Source organism: Loxodonta africana, chromosome 4 (assembly GCF_030014295.1).
Source record: "Loxodonta africana isolate mLoxAfr1 chromosome 4, mLoxAfr1.hap2, whole genome shotgun sequence".
Classification (NCBI taxonomy): Eukaryota; Metazoa; Chordata; class Mammalia; order Proboscidea; family Elephantidae; genus Loxodonta; species Loxodonta africana.
This window is the reverse complement of record NC_087345.1, coordinates 146,411,941-146,423,768: the sequence shown is the minus strand read 5'-3', so window position 1 is coordinate 146,423,768 and position 11,828 is coordinate 146,411,941.

Here is an 11,828-nt window from a genome sequence, read left to right as displayed (position 1 = left end):
GTTGCTGTGTGTAGATCAGCTCCCTTGATCATCTCAAGGTTTCTCTGCTGCCTTGTAAGTTCAGTTTGCAGGTAGCACATGCTTTTGTTTTACCAGCCCCACAGATTCTACATGACTGTTTGATATACAGTAGCATGTATTCATCATGGTCTAACATTCGTTCTTTCAGGTCCTTATTCCAAATTACTGGGAGAGGGTATCTGATTGGCCCAATTTGAGTCAGATCCAGCCCTGATGCAATCAGGTCTGTGTGTGCGTGTGTACATGTGTACTGGTGTATGGACATGTGTGCATGTGTGGTGTGGAGGGGCACTAATCAGGTGTGCGTTTCTTTGTGTATGTGTGTGTGTTATAGTGCGTGTGTTAGAATGTGTGTATGTGTGTGCTGTGGAGGCGAGATGTTGAGAGGAGTGAGTGATGAGATGTTATGAGTTTTGGTTATAGGCACATGGATGAGGTTACCTCTTCTCAGATGGGGGAAAGATTAAAGTCTCCAGAGATAAGCTTGGCATATCTATTACACAAAAGAATACTTAATGACATAAAAATATATTCACACTCTACTAAATGTAAGAAATATTGTACTAGATTAGAATGTGACCCCTATTTAAAAATATATATGTATATATACACAAACTGGAAGAATTTCTGGTGGTGGGATTATGGAAGACTTTTGTTTTCTTTTTTATGATCTCAATTTTCTCAAATAAGTTAGCATGGCATTAGTAATAAGAAAAAAAGATATACTTTGTTAGTATTTCTAAATATAATTTTATTTATTTTGTTGTTGTTGAGAATATACCCAGCAAAACATACACCAATTCAATAGTTTTTACATTTACCATTTAGTGACATTGATTTCATTCCTCAAGCTGTGTAACCATTCTCTCGCTCATTTTCTGAGTTGTTCCTCTCCCATTAACGTAAATTTACAGCCCCCTAAGGTTCCTATCTAATCTTTCTGGTTGCTGTTATCAGTTTGATCCCACATATATAGTTCTTAAAAGAGCATAATGCTCAAGGCAGACATGTTTTACTAGTTAAGCTAAACTATTGTTTGGTTTTCAGAAGACTTCAGGGGATTTTTTTTTTTTTTTTGGTTTAAGGTTTAAAGATTATCTCAGGACAATAGTTTCAGGGGTTCATCCAACATTCATGGCTCCAGGAAATCTGGAGTCCATGAGAATTTGAGATTCTGTTCTGCATTTTCCCTCCCTTTCACCAAGATTCTTGTATGGAATCTTTGATCAAAATGTTCAGTTATGGTAGCCGGGCACCAATCAGTTCTTCTGGTATCATGAAGGCAATTAGTCACATGTTCCATATCCTCCTTTTATTCCTGACTTTCCCTCTTCCTCTGTTGTTCAGGTGAATAGAGACAAATTGCTGTGCCTTGGATGGTCACTTGTAAGCTTTTAAGAGCCAAGTACTACACATTGAACCAGGAGGTAGAACAGAGGCATTAAACATGTTATTAAACCAACTAACTTGGATGTCTTATGAAACCGTGACCCTAAACCTCCAAACCAAGAAACCAAATCCCAAGAGGTATTTCATTGTACATAAGCAGCCTTGGCAGCTACTCTTTTTTTTTTTTTTTTTTGGTCATTGTTGTAAATAATCTATCACACAACTTCTGCCGATTTAACTTTTTATGGGTGTACAACTTATTGATGGCAATTACAATAATGGGCTGCGAAACCTTACCCTTAATCAACGTGATATTTCCATCACCATTAACCCCCCTCATCTCTCCCTCCCTCCTGCCCCTGGTAATGACTAATAAACTTTGCTCTCTATACATTTGTCTTTTCTTGTCTTTTTATATAAATGAGTTCATGTAATACTTGTCCTGTGACTGACTTATTTCATCAGCGTAATGTCTTCCAGCTCTATCCATATAGTAGCATGTATCAAGACTTCATTTCTCCTAATGGCTAAGTAATATTTCATTGAACGTATGCACCACGTTTTGTTTATCCATTCATCTGTTGATGGGCAATTAGATTGTTCACGGCTTTTGGCTATTGTGAATAGTGCTTAGACGAACACTGGTGTACAAGTCTCTGCTTGAGTTTCTGGTTTCAAGTTTTTTGGGTATATACCTAGGAGTGGAATTGCTGAGCCATATGATAGTTCTCATACTCATTCCAACTCATAGCAACCCTACACGACAGAGTAGAATTTTCCCATAGAGTTTCCAAAGAATGCCTGGTGGATTCGAACTCTTGACCTTAGGGTCACTATGAGTTGGAATCGACTTGACAGCAGACGGTTTGGTTTTCTTTCTTTTTTTTTTTGGTATATAGTTCTATTTTTTAAAAAGATACATTTTAATACAGAAAAATAAACATAGTAAGGGCATACAAGTCTTAAGAAGATAGAAAGCATTTAGGATCCTAAATTAACTTTTATGAAAAGATAATAATCCATATTAATGGGAGACTATTTATAATCTGACAAAATCATGGTGGATATATTCTGGGTATTTTGAGGTAAGGAGTCCAAATTCAATTATGTTTTTACATAGGGGATGGGAGCAGTGAGAATTTAAGAATATATTTAATCTATGGGAAATTTTTCAATACCTATAAGGGTTTTCTTAACTTTTATAGGTCTATTAAAGTTAGTAATCTAAAAAACATTGGGAAAAATGTGTGTTTTTATAAGTGTTAAAAATAAAATATTCACAATATTAAATTTGTGTGTGAAGTCATAAGCTTTATTTTTCAGTTCATTAACTGGGATGTCTGGTCTGGAAGTCAGACATGAGTTCCCAAGGGCAGTGAAGCAGAAGGGCTTTTATAACCTCACAGGAACAAGAATGCCATACTGGGCAAATTTTGGATTGGCTGATGGGCATTTTATTTCCTTATTTGGGATTAAGGGGAAATGCTGAACTAGGTTAAACTGAGCAGACAAGTCCTCATTGGCTAGTTAGGTTTCTGTTTCCAGAAGAGTGATTGACTTGGATTTTGGCTCCTGGCAGAGTTAGGCATTTACAAGAAATAGAAACTTTAGGTTTCCGTTTGCTGTCTTGGGGCTCAAAACTCCATTTTGAGGTTAGTATAGTCCGGTTAGTGGAAACCCTGGTGGCGTAGTGGTTAAGTACTATGGCTGTTAACCAAGAGGTCAGTAGTTCAAATCCGCCAGGCGCTCCTTGGAAACTCTACGGGGCAGTTCTACTCTGTCCTATAGAGTCGCTATGAGTCGGAATTGACTTGACGGCAGTGGGTTTGGTTTTTTTGTTTTTTTTATAGTCAGGTAAAATGCTGCAGTTGATGGGACAAGAACTTTTCTCTTAGGAACTATGTATATTGTCCTCATTAAAAAAAAGAAAAAATCTGTCCTCTTCAACTCCCCACTTGTCTACTCCCAGTCCTATGATTGCCCATACTTGCTTGAGGATTGTAAGAGCTCCTTATTTTTCTCCCAACACACATTTCACAGCTGGCCAGCAAGACTGGCCTTACTTTATCCGAAAGTTTATCTCAAAGTGAAATTTTAAGAAATGCCAAAAGATCTCACTTCTATCCCCTTCTTCCTAGAAAATAAATATTCACTAAATGTTCATTTCTCTGGGTTGAGGCTGCCTCCAGAAGCTAGCGTTTAAAATGCAAACACCCTTGGGAGGGGAATACATTAAACCATAAACACCTCATTGTGAATATTCTTATCAGGGTGTGTTATCCAGTCCCCCTTCCAGGACCCTGAGGGGAGGATGCAGACTGGTGGCCTTTAAAAGAAAAGAATCTGAAATTTGAATGGATGCCAGACTGCCTCTAGGAAGAAACAGCTGGGATCAGCAGGAAGGCACTAGACAATTGGCAGAAGACTAAAGTGGGCAAGAGATTGGGGAGTTAAGGTTTGAGGCAAAACACCTAAGTGTTGATTTAGCTCAGGGCTGGCCCTTGCTGTTCCCAAGAGATGGTCCTTATACTTAATTAGGGGAGTTTTTGACTATTTTGCTTTACGCAAATCCATATCAGTTGGGGAATCTGGAGCACAGTGGGGTGCAGTGGCAGATAGCCAATGGCTGGCTGCCCACAGTGGTGCCCACCCCTGGCATAAGGCCAGTTGTTTCTGCCAAGAGTCATAAATCAGCAATTTTAACCTGTTGCTATGAAGTAGAATCCACAGTTATTTTCTTGTAATATCTTTAGCACCCAACTGTGCGCTTGGCTAATTAGGCTCAGAGGCACCCGGGAATGACCTGTTAATGATTGTGTTCATTGAAACTTGTCACTAGAACACACCGCTCTGGTTGGGCTGTAACTAAGACTTTTTTGTTTTAATATTTTGCTGTCTACATTAAGTCTATAATGTTTAAAATTTATTCCTTCTCACTTAATCTGCATTTGCGATAAGTACATTGGAAATCATATTAGGTGTAATGGGGAATACCAAGATGATGAGATTGCTCTTGTCCTCAAGCATCTTCCTGTCCAATAAAAAAAAAAAAAAGTTGCCAACCCTTCGATTCTGACTCACAGTGATAGAGTAGAACTTCCCCATAGGGTTTCCAAGGAGCGCCTGGTGGATTCAAACTGCTGACCTTTATAGTTAGCAGCCAAACTCTTAACAATTATGCCACCAGGGTTTCCTCCTGTCCAAGAGGAATGATAAAACAAATGCAGAATTAATTAATGTGAGAAAGTTTATAATAAATACTTGGTAAGAGTGATGCAAATTTTAGTGGAGGGATACATGAAAGTGGTGGTCTGGGGAAGGGTTGGGAGGAGTGAGAAGGCAAGATTTCTGGAAGGTTTCATGAAGGAGACATCTTTTCAATGGGACCTGTAAGAATGGACAGAATTACTGGAGGTATAGATGAAAGAATGTTACGGGAGGACAGAATGGCACAGGCAAATGCAACGAGGAGAAAAATAGAATGCATATTCAGGAATTGTCAAATGGTCTGCCTACGGGGTAGGTAGCATATACAGGGGGCAGTGCAGAGTAAATTCAGATAAGTAGGTAGCAGAGATTGTAAAAGGAGCTCCGGTGACACAGTGGTTAAGTGCCTGACTGCCACCCAAAAGTTCAGTGTTTTGAACCCATCAGCAGCTCCCTAGGAGAAAAGACCTGGTGATCTGCTCCTGTAAAGATTACAGCCTAGGAAACCCTATGAGGCAGTTCCGCTCTGTCACATGGGATCGCAAAGGATCAGAATGGACTTGTGGGACACACAATAACAGATACTGTAAAACAAATGGGCAATGCAAATGGTTAACTGCTCAGCTGTTAACCGAAAGGATGAAAGCTCGAGTTCACCCAGAGGCTCCTCAAAAGAAAGGCCAGTGGTCTACTTTGGAAAAATAAGCCACTGAAAACCCTATCAAGTACCATTCTACTTTGACACATACATTGGAGCTGACTGGACATCAATTTGTTAAGGATTTAGGAATTTATTCAGAAGATGATGAGGAACCATTAAAAGTTTAGAGTGGTGCTTTGGGGAGATAGAGATAGTAGCTGTGTGCTGGACTGGAAACAAGAAGACAAATTAGAGGCTTAAAAAAAAAAAAAAACAGTGTTCCAGTTAATTAGTAAATAAATGGAAGTAGGGAAAAAAAAAAGAAAAGAAAAGAAAAACTGAGAGAGGCTGTAAGATACAGGGTTCCTGTGCATGCTAATGAAGTAAATACGGTGGGATGGAGATAACTGATAAAGCAGGACCCCGGAAGAAGCAAAGCTGATCAAAAGCACAGGTGGAGATCTTCAGGTTAAAACGGCAGATTGAGCACAAGCAACTGCTATTACCCCCTACCAATAAAACTGAGTAAAGAGATTTTTAAAAACACACATAAAGCCAAATGGGTGGGAAAACAAAACAGAAGACAAAAACAAATGATTTTAGAAGTTGGAAAGCAGGCAACTGAGTAACTGATTTAGTAGAACTGAGAAAGTCAAATTCCAAAACAACTGAGATTTACTGAGAATCAACTCCATTTAACTCTTCAAAAGGCTCAACAACTAGCTGCAGATTCCCATGGAACTGGGTAAAGGAGACAAAATAAAGAAGGCTAGGGTGAAAGTTGTTTGAGAAGCACCAGCCCTTCCCCACTGTGCAGACTATAAGATCACTACTGAGAAAGGAAAAATTGTAAAATATTGATAGTAGGGATTCCCCAACGAATAGCCCACCCAAATCAAACTAAGGTGAGGCTCGAGTTGAAGAGCCCCACTTGTACACACAGAGTCCCAATGAGTGCTTTAATCCTTCACTATTAATCATGACCACACAGCTAAGAAATACTAGATATCTGAAGAATCCTTTAACTTAGAAAAGAGAGGCCAAGACACATAGATGAAACAAAGCCTATGCAAGGCAATAATAGCTGTTTTTAAAAACTCTGTGTTGGTAGTCTCAGAAAGACCAAGAAAAAAAAAAAAGTACTCTGAAATAAGAACAGGATGCTATTAAAAAAAGGAGCCATCAGAGAACAACAGCAGCAAAAAGAGCTCTTGAAAATTAAATGCATTTAATAGAAAACCTTAGAAAATTTACTAAAAGAATTGAAAAGCAAAGTTGAGGAAATCTTTCAGAAAGTAGAGCAAAATGACAAAGCCATGGAAAAAAGGAGAGAAAATGTTTTAAAATGAGACAGTTAGTCCTAATTTGAATACCAGGAGCCTAGAAAAGAAGAACAGAAGAAAAGAGGGAAAGAATCATCTATAAATAGTTCAATAAATTACAAAACCCAAAGATAGGAACTATCAAATTCACAGTTCCCTCCAGGTGCCCCAAAATGGATAAAAATAGACCCATACCAAAGTATACCATTGTAACATTTCAGAACATTGGCAATAAAGAAGAGTTTACAAACTTTTAAAGAGAAAGAACTGGTCACATATGTACCATCAGGATTCAGAACTATTTGAGATTTCTCAATAATTTGAAGCAAGAAGATTCCTTAAAATGATGAGGGATCGTCAACAACAACAATCCATAGCATTTTTCTAAATCAGCAAAACTTACCAGTAAGCACAATTTTAAAAATAAGATATCATTCACAACGATCTCAAAACTATAAAATACATAATGATCGAGTTAACCAAATATATACAAGACCTTTACGGAGATTGTCTGGATAAATAAAGACACATTCCATGATCTTAGATGAGATGACTTAATACTGCAAAAATGTCAGTTCTCTCCCAAATTAATCTGTAACTTTAATCTAATCTCAATCAAAATTCCAGTTGGATTTTTTGCAGGTTCTAAATTTATTTTAAAACATGTGAAGGTTTAAAAGTCCAAGAATAGCTAAATCAACTTTAAATAAAGAAGAGGAATTGTCTTTTCAGTTACAAAGATAGAATGCAAAATAATAATAGTGACACAACAAAAGGGAAAGATTAATTAGTAGAGAGTTTTGAGAAAACTGGCTCACTATCCTGGCACTTAGTAGATACTCCATAAATATTTGTTGAATGAATGAATGCATAGGGAAATAAATGGAATCTCTACCTGTATTTGCCTGGGTCCCTGAGAAGCCGAAAGCAAGGTGGGATTAAAAGTGCAAGATCATTATTAAGGGAAATGATTATGAAAGAAAATGGGGAAGAAGGAACCAGATACGGTGAGGAAAAAGTTATCAGACTACCATGTAAGTCTGACCCCAGGTAAGGGAGAGTGGTCAGACCACAATATAAATCTGTGTGTCTTGTGTAATCCAAGTCTGATCACCCAAATGAAGGTCAGGTAGAAGTGTTCTGGACTGCATGCAGTCTAAGAAAAACTGAATAAGGCTAATGGAGAGTTATCAACTCATTAGTTGGTCATCAGAAATGCATGCTCCCTGTAGTGGGAGGTATGTCAGGCATTCCCTTTGCAGCTGCAGTGTCTAAAACTATAAACAAAGGCATAATCTATGTGATGAAGAAATTAAATGTAGAAGGTAAAACTATAATTTAATAAACAAAAACATAGAAAACATTTTGTGACTTAGGATGAAGGACTTTAAAAAAAAAACCTCGAAAGAGCAAGTCACAAGGCAAAATATCTAATAACTTTGATTATATCTAAATAAAGAACTTATTTTCAATGAAGGATATCATGGGAAAATTAATAGAATCTGACAAAATGGAAGAGGTATTTTCAAAACTGAAAACAATTATATAGAATATTCAATAAGAAGAAGGAATAAGAAAGGGCAACTCCAACAGGAAAATGGGAAAAGGATATGAACAGGTATTTTACAGAAAAAATTTAAAAACTAATGAGAACATAATTAGATATTCAAAATCATTGGTAATTAGAGAAATTTTAAATCAGGAAAAATGTAAATAAAATTAAATGAGACGTCTTCTATTAGTCTACCAAAATTAAAAAAAAAATTGCATAATACTAAGAGTTGGTGGAGATGTGAGGACTTAAATACCTTCATGCACTTCTGGCGGGAGGTAGACTGTTGCCAGTATTTTGGAGCCCAGTCTGGAACTATCTATATTTACAGAGTCTCTATGAGTCGGCATTAACTTGACAGCAACAGGTTTGATTTGGTTGGTTTTTCTGGTACTATTTAGTCAAATAAAGTGTACTTTATTATTTACTAATTCCATTTCTGGGCATAATTCCACAAAAATTCTTACACAGATTCATGAGGGGACATATATGAAGATATTCATTGCAGTATGATGTTTCTATTGAAAAAACAGGAGGAACCTGGTTGTCAACAGAAGAGTGGTTAGATAAATTGTGATGGATGCACTCCATTTAGTAAACTAGTATACTATAAGTATAGTATACTATATGGTATGCATCCATCAAAATTTATACTATTTTATACTACGTGGAGTTTACTATATATACTATACTGTATGTGCTAACAGTATACTAGTATGCTCCATGTAGTATGCTAGTATAAATAGTGATAGATACGCTCCATGTAGTATACTAGTGCACTCCACGTAGTATACTAGTGCACTCCGTATTGTATACTAGTGCACTCCATGGAGTATACTAGTACTCTCCATAGAATATACTAGTGCACTACATGGAGTATGCTCCACGAAGTGCATCCATCACAATTTATCTAACCACTCTTCCATTGACAGACAGATAACTAGATTCCTACAGTTTTTGTCAATAGAAACATTATACTGCAATGAATATCTTCATATACGCCCCCTTCATATATGTCTACTCCTTTAAGAGTAAGAGGAGCTCTGGTGACATAGTGGTTAAGAGCTACAGCTGCTAACCAAAAGGTCAACAGTGCAAATCTACCAGCTGCTCCTTGGAAATCCTATGGGGCAGTTCTACTCTGTCCTGTAGGATCACTATGCATTGGAATTGACCCCCTGGCAATGGGTTTGGTTTACAGTAAGAGTTAGAAGCAACAGATCAAAGTACATGGATATAGAGGCAACACAAATAGATCTTCAAAACATATGCTTGGTGAACAAAAAGAGGAAATTCAGAATGAGGAAGATAGCATAATGCCAGTTATAGAAATTAAAAATACACATTAAAAAAATTCAAATTTACAAAATTTGAAGAGTAAATTTAAATAAAAAGATACATGTTAGAATAGCTGTATAAACGAGAAGGAAAATGAGACTGATGTGAAGAAAAACGGAATCAAACAAACAAAATGAGAGAGAAAATTCTGAAAGAATATCTCCAGCCTTGATTTCTATTTTCAGCTAATCTATCAAGTAGGTATCACAGTAGCACGAAGATATTTTTAGACAAATGGGTATCAAAAACTAATCCCTCTACCATCTTTTCTCAAAAGAAGTTACTTGAGGATGTACTCTAACAAAACAATAAGACACATGAAGAAAGACAAACACAAAGAAAATAAGAAAAAGGAGACCAACTCAGAAGGGAGGCTAAGGAAATACCCAACAGAAGGTTAAAGGAACATCTCAGGGTGATACGTAAGCGCGAGACATTGAGGGCATCCAGTTCTACTCCATCACGTGGGGCCTCTATGAGTCAGAATCAACTCAACGGCACCTAACAAAAACAGCAAGTTGGCACTGGAGCAATATGACCTAAGAAAAGATATTTTAGGGTTGTCATCATCAAAATTTCTGTTGCCTTCCCTTTAAGCCTGAGAGCTGGAGATGTGATTAGGTTAAGGATTTTGAAATCAGAAGATTTTCCTGGTGGGCCCAATATAATCACAAGGGAAGGCAGGAAGATCTGGGTAAGTGAAGAAATAGAATAATGTGTTTTGAAGATGGAAGAAAGGGCCACAAGCCAAGAAATGCAGGCAGCCCCTAGAAGCTAGAAAAGGCAGGGAAATAAATTCTCTCCCATAACCTCTAGAAAGAACACAACCACGCCAACACGTTAATTTTAGCCCTTAAGATCCATTTTGGACTTCTGAACTTCAGAACTACAACATAATAAATTTGTGTTGTTTTAAGCCACTAGCTTTGTTGTAATTTGCTACAGCACCAATAGGAAACTAATATAATCAGAAGGAACAATTTCATTTTACAGTTTTATTTGGGCAACTTGGCAAAAGAGAACGATAGTTACATGTGCAGCCTCTGGAGTCATATGACCTGAATCCAAACCTAGTGAGTGGCACTATGAATTGGATACATTACTTAACTTCTCTGGGCCTCAATTTACTTTTTTTGTATGTGTATGTGTGAAATGGACCCATCTTATAAGACTGCTGTAAGGATTAAATGAGTTAATACAAGTAACTCTCTTAGAAAGGTACCTGGCACAGAGTAAACACTCAAGAAGTTTTAGTTCATTCATATTGCATATTGTTGCACATTTCAGCAAACGCTAGAGCTAAGAAGTAGAGTTTTGTTGGAGAAGTCCACGTTGCTTTATCAGGACTGCGGCTGCCACACCGTATTACTGCTTGATAATCCGGAGAATGGGTTTTTTCAGCACGTAGACCCCAACAGATGCTCCGTGGCTGTGAAGTGTTCGCAGTGCTGAGGGAAAGCCCCACCGCTCACCAGCAGCTGCACATACTCCCTTGGGAAGGATTCTCTTTTTTTTTGTTCCTCTTTCAGGGTCTCTGAAAGGGATGATCAGAACCTCTTTGCCATCTGGTATTGGCAGTTCTTAAACCCAGTTTCGTTTCTGTTTATAAAGATACAAAGTACTCTAGGCTATATTTAAACCAGTTTCTAGACCAGCATGACAATGCTGCTCCTGCTTTACCCTAAGAAATTGCCTTTTCCCTACAAAAGCCGAAGCAGGTGTAGGTTTTTTTCAGGGAGTCCAGACTTTGAAAAGATGCAGACTTTGTGAGTGGCAGTGAACAAGCTTTCTGTGTGATTGTGGGCATCCAGGCAGGCTCACAGCTTTTAATCACAACGTTAGCTGCATTACAAAGATAGCATTCGGATCTCTAACTGCAGCAAGTGTCATGAATGGACTGTGTAACAGATCTTCAGAGCCATGTGAACCAGCCCCTTCAAGGCCAACCATATTGCTTCCAGGGGTAGAAGGGGAATCTTGATAATTATCTTTGGCTCCTTTGACACCCTTGTATTTGGAAGTAATATGTCCAATTTGTGCCTGCTTAGAAAGGGTCAGGTAGGTGACTCTGAGATGCCTGTCTAGCCAGAGTGGTGAGCACTGGATTAATTGGTGTTTTGTAGGCATTTGGAATACATACACTTTTCTGGACTGGTTAATCCTCAAGGATGGAACATGGCACCGCCCAGATAAACCAGAACAATCTCCTGGCTCAAGATCCTTGATTTAATCACATTGTCAAAGACCTTTTTTCCTTACAAGGTAACAGTTACAGGTTACAAGGATTAGGACCTGATATCTTTGGGTAGATGTTATTCAGCCTACAACATACAGCTACCTACAAACAATTAAGCATTGG